Raw genomic sequence first — 6,127 nt, forward strand, 5'->3', positions numbered from 1 at the left:
GTTTTTCTAACAAATTCTTAAATTTTTACATATATAATTTGAAAAATGTTAGCACAAGTCTTACTTAACTTTATTTAATAAAACGTTCTAGACTCCCATGCATTCAGTAGACCGTGTGGCCTAATGGATAAGGCGTCGGACTTCGAATCCGAAGATTGCAGGTTCGAGTCCTGTCTCGGTCGACGATATCACTTTTTTTAAGTTGTTTTAAGTTATATAAATTGCAATTTGCTAGAACTAATTTATATGTGTACGTAAGAATGGATATTTAGCAAGTATGAATAATTCTCGAAGCTAATCGTTGTATTTTGGGAACCATATAAAATTAGTCATACTTATTTATGGATAAATTTATAAATATTTCGGCTTTGCCGAATCTTATATACCCTTGACTAAATTATACGTCAAAATATTTTTTATAAATATTTTTCTTTTTCGAAATTGTTTTTAATTTTTTTTTAAAAAATTTTCTCCATTTTTTTTTAATTTTTAAAAAAAAAATTTCAAAAAAGAATTTATGACAAAAAAAATTGTTTGATGATAAAAAAATTCGGTTTAAAAAATATTTTTCCCGATTTTGACCCATTGTAGGTCCAACTTACTATAGCCTTATATACATCGTTGCAATGAACTTTGAAATATCTATCATTAGATATCCATATTGTCTATATTAATGACTTAGTTATCCAGATATAGATCAACAAAAAAAGCTTTTTATGATATGAGTAAGATAAACATTTTTCAAACTGAAATTAAACTTTTATTTATGAATATTTTTTAATAAAATTTTTAAAATTTTTTAAATTAAAATGCATATATCTTTGATGTCGGTCATGATTTGTAAACAATAGTTTTTCTGTTCAACATATACAAATGTTGTCAGTCCAATAAAATGGAGAAAATTGGGAAATATTTGGACCCGCTGTTATGGGTAAAAATTTTTAAATTTAATTTTAAAATGCGAATATTTCGTAAGCTATAATTAATAGCTACCACGAGGTTTTTATTTTTAGGAAATCGGAAACCAAAAGAAGAAATAAGAACGTTTAAAAAATGTTACATACCCGAGGGGTACTAATTTGGGACCCCTGGCCGGGCATCTGCTGGACCCATGAGATCCAAAACTGAAACTCGGCAACACTTCTTCTTTGCGAATGTTAAATTTCATTGAAATTGGACTAAGCGTTTAGAAGTTACAGATTTATTTCCCTTTATTTTTTTTCTATACCACTGTGCGTTGTCAGAACATAACCATCTGAACTTATGATGATACATATGGTTGTTAACCATTTATTCATGATGTAATAAGTAAGGTGAGAGCGTTTCGACAACAAACACAATCAGGGTTATTCCTGTTCTCACTTTCACCTTATTTTTGAAAGCACAATTACAACAATAGTATCTAATTTTCTCAGAATTTCTTATTAGAAATGTTTACACGTAATTTGTTTAACCTTAATTATATAATTTTGGAAATTTTATTTTTATTATATTGTTGTAATTATGCTTTCAAAAATAGGGTGAATGGTGAAAGTGAGATCAGGAAAAGCCATGAATATTTCTTGCTGACAAGTGCATAGGTTTTGTCAAAATTGAATTTGTCAAATAAAAAATAAACAAATTTTATTTCGGCATCTTTTAGATTTTTTTTAATGGGATATTTATTTTTTAAGTTCAATATTATTGATACTCACCTGTTTATTTTGTATCTTTTATTTATTATTTTTATTAACGTTGATTTTAGTAAAATTTTGATTCAAAATGTTGTTTTTCAGAATTAAAGAGATTTTAATTTTTGTTAGAATTTTTAAATTTATTATTTTTTATGTCAACACACAATGTAAATAAATGATCTTTGACATAACCGTTACCAATGTTAAATTATATTTGAAAAAGAACAACGGTTTAATAGAACTTTCTCAAAATTTCATTATATGAAAATTTTTTATTCACATTTTCATTAATGTTTTCCGATTTAAATTTTTTTTCTTTGAAAATAAAATTTATTAATTTTTCAAAATAAATTCAGTTTGACAAAACTCAAGCTATTTCAAAATAGATAAATAAAAATCAGCTGTGTTGTTGATTTCACCTTACTTAGTGCATCCTGGTAAATGCACAAATTTCATTGTATTAGATCAACAGTTAAAGTTTAAACTTTTCGTATGTGAGAACTTTCTAATCCATATTTTAAATATAAATTTTCTATACCTTTTAATAAGGAATTAGCCGATATTTGTTCGGTTTTTTGAAAACTTTGTCGTTTGTAGTAATATTTAATTAAATGGGAGCGTCGGAAAAACTCTTTAAATCCATACATATTCTAAAGGTAGAGTCAGACTACGTAAATTATCTGAAACAAAATGTTTCATGTGTTTGATCAAAACTACATCAAATAAATCATGGGTTTATTTTGTAGTCACACTGTACACATTTATTTGCCATATTTGTTTAATCAAACTACACCGAAATACTATCAAACACACGAAGGGGAAAACATATTTGTCTTGTTTATGGTAATATTTTTTCTAAATAATTATTAAATAAAGCTGCAAAAAAACTTTAATTTCTCTCATCAATAAAGAAGACATTTCTAGATACTAAAATATTAGTAGATTTTGCCTTACAATTAAAAGAATTGTGAAATTTCAGTACTTTTATTTAAACGTCAAATATTTTATGTTTCTAGTTTGAACATAAAATATTTTTGCATGGCAAACAAGAAAACAGCTGAATTTGGTCAAACAAATTTATTTGCCGGTAAGAAAACATTCTTGTAATGTGACCAATGTGTGACCACTAAACAGCAAATATTTTCATCCATTTTGTGTAATTTCTTATTTGATCTTGCAATTCATTTGCAAGAATTGAATTGAACTATATTTAATCGACAATTGAAAAAAAAGAGAAGTCAGACTACTTGTCATACTTTGGTTGAAAAAGGAAATTCATAATTGAAATGATTTTTTTTATTAAATATTATTTATCGAACACGAGTTTTTCCAAACTTTATTCATTCAGAATAAGAACATGTTCACAAATATTATTCAATTGTATTATCTAAAGATTTAGAATAACAATTTTTTTATGATAAAATCAGAAAAGTAAAAAATATTATTAGACATATTCTTTTTCTGCAGTAAAAAAATTAAACTGTTTAAGAATTAATTTTTAATTGCAATCAAATCATACTATTTATGTATGTCTAAACTATTTTCTTTGATTTTAAATTCAATCTGTACAAATACAATACATATTCAATACATTTGAGCAATTTTAAATTTTGTGAATAGAAAAATTCCATGTACTATGTATAAAAAATAATCAAACATCAGACTATGTGAAACGTATAAAAATATAAATCGCATAAAAATGCAAAAATCGCTACATAGACTTCATGTCTTCAATTAGTTTTTCTCCCAGTATGTCATTCTAGGCTGACTGAATTTTATGTGAAGAAGAAGACTTCATTTATGCAATTTTTTTAATGAAAATAATTTAAATAACAAATGTTCAAGAAATATTGAATATGTATTTATGTTTAAAGAAAATAATGAAATTGTGTATATAATTTAGTGCCTAAAATACTTAAATATTCTCCATTTATTTTTCCGCCATGCTGAACAAATAATTTTTGTTTTCGCTCTATTTGATCAAACAATTATTTCATGAAAATATTTGATATAGTGTGACCACACGGCAAATATATTTAATGATTCTTTTACGCAGCAGTTTGGTCAAACAAAATGTGAAAAATTAAATTTAATATATGATAACAAAATTCATCAAAACTGTATTCAAATAATTGCTTTAAATTATACATTTTTTAGGTATTTATATTGCTAGTGGTCACACTATATACACATTAAGAAAATATTTTGTTAACCGACAAATAATTTTGTTTGACTAAAATCATCTGTTTTGTTGTTTGCTTTAAATTTTATTTGTGGTCAGATTCAAGCAATGAAATATTTGACGAAAATCTTCAAATATCTGACCGTACCTTAACATGTCTTAAGCATTTAAAAATGTAAGTGCACAACTTACTTACCATCTTCTTAATACGAATTAATAATTAAAAAACAAAATTCCATCTAAATCAATTAACTGGTGTTAAATGTATTTATTTGAAAGTATACAACATACAATAATGGGAACACTTGAATAGATTTAAAATAAAATTTAACAATTTTACATGTTCCATCACTAAGTTAACAACATAAATATGCATTTTATCTAAAGATAGATTTAATTTTAACAGCAAATTAACAGAAACATATAAACTTAAAGATAAATACTTTAAACGTTTAACATATTTTTTTTCTCATAATGTTTTTTTTCACAATTTTGTAAATATGTAAAATAATTCGATAAAATGCGTAATATAAACTACAAACAACAATGAACACAGTTTTAAGTTTATAAGTAATTTTTAAGCAAATATATAGATTGAAACACAGCAACATTATTAATAATAATTAATACAATTTCGTTTTTAACATTTTCTAATACAATAAAATTGTTCTCTACAACTTTTACTATAACATCTCATTTATTTATATATATATATATATATATTTTATTGTAATATTTGTATAATTTCATTTAAGTTTGTATTTTTTATGTAAATATAGTAGTTTTCTTTTTCTTTTATTTATTTATATGCAAGTGTAAATACTTTTAATTATTTATAATATGATATGTATGTATATAGCTATGTAAGTAAGTGAGTGTGAGTCTATAATTTTTATTCTCTAATATAAACCAATTTATACAAATTTAACCAAACCATTATATTTATTTAAATTTAACGTTTTTTTCTTTATTAATAATATGGCAACACTTTGTGTATTTAACATCAGCCTAGCAATGTTGCCATCTGGAAATACGTATGTGTTATATTGAGAATATGTGTATAACAGAATTATAACACATTCTATGTATTTGTTCAATGGTAGTAATGATGTTTTGTATACAATTTGGCTACGGTTAGAAATATGACCGTGTGGCCTAATGGATAAGGCGTCGGACTTCGGATCCGAAGATTGCAGGTTCGAGTCCTGTCACGGTCGCAGAAGGATATTTTTTTTTTTATTTTAATTATTTTTTTTTAGATAAATTAAAACAGTGTAATAAACATAACAAATTATAATTAAATGTTTAATAGTAATTCATAATTTCTTAAAATAAATAATAGGAGGTATTATAAATTAATGCAATAAACTGATTTTTTTTAGTTAATTAGGCCCATTTATTGTAAAATAAAAACTTAACTAAAAGTTAGTACTAACTATAGCTCTTAATATTGAAAATGTTGACTAAAATATGTCACAATATTTTTTCCACCACTACGATGTAGTTAAATTAAACTACAACATGAATTTCGGTTAACTTTTTAATTCATAATTTTTAAAATTATGACGTATAGTTAGCTCTAACGTTAAGTTAAGTTTTATTGTTAATGGAGGTTACAGAGTATAAACGCAATTGCCGAAATGTAAAATAAAATTTATATTGGAAATGTTTGATTAATTGAAATATTCTTATAGATTTTTGTTTTGTTAATTATTTGAAAATACATTCCAATTTGATTGATATTCTTTGAATTATTTCAGATTAATTATAATAAATAAATTTAAGCCTAATTAAAAATTTAGTTTCAAATTACAAAATTATTATTAATTGTGAAAAATTTAGTTTTTTAAAATTTTGGTAGATTGGTTAGATTTTTTAAATATTTAAAAGTTATCGGAAAAAATTTCGGGAATTTCTTCGTTTTCGTATTAAGTTACAGTATTATTTTCTCACAGATAAAGTAGATTCGATGTGGTTTGTTGTTGTCAATCGAATGGCAGAAATATACATTAGGATGGGTCGATTTAGCAATCGTTATTGTGCCATCGATTTTTCGATAGCTTTTGGCATGAGGAAAAGAGTTCCACTGCGACATTTCAAAAATATCAATTTTCGAAAATGAAATTTATTTTTCCAAAAATGAAAAATCAATGTTTCGACCAAAATTATTTTTTTTCCAATAAATGATATCACCATCGCCCTCAACGTATAAAGAAAATACATACAAATTGGTATGGAGTCTTTAAAATAAAAAAAAGAGTAAAAAATCGAA

The 6,127-nt window shown here is 24.4% G+C and overlaps 2 non-coding genes across 2 annotated transcripts; both read left to right on the plus strand.

Moving 5' to 3' along the window:
* The first annotated feature begins 109 nt into the window (after window positions 1-109).
* On the plus strand, window positions 110-182 carry TRNAR-UCG (transfer RNA arginine (anticodon UCG)). Its single transcript has one exon. It is a non-coding gene; the product is annotated as a tRNA-Arg (tRNA).
* A 4,817-nt stretch (window positions 183-4,999) lies between these two features.
* TRNAR-UCG (transfer RNA arginine (anticodon UCG)) lies at window positions 5,000-5,072 on the plus strand. Its single transcript has one exon. It is a non-coding gene; the product is annotated as a tRNA-Arg (tRNA).
* Window positions 5,073-6,127: the final 1,055 nt, after the last annotated feature.

Source organism: Calliphora vicina, chromosome 1, assembly GCF_958450345.1.
Source record: "Calliphora vicina chromosome 1, idCalVici1.1, whole genome shotgun sequence".
NCBI classification, from domain to species: domain Eukaryota; kingdom Metazoa; phylum Arthropoda; class Insecta; order Diptera; family Calliphoridae; genus Calliphora; species Calliphora vicina.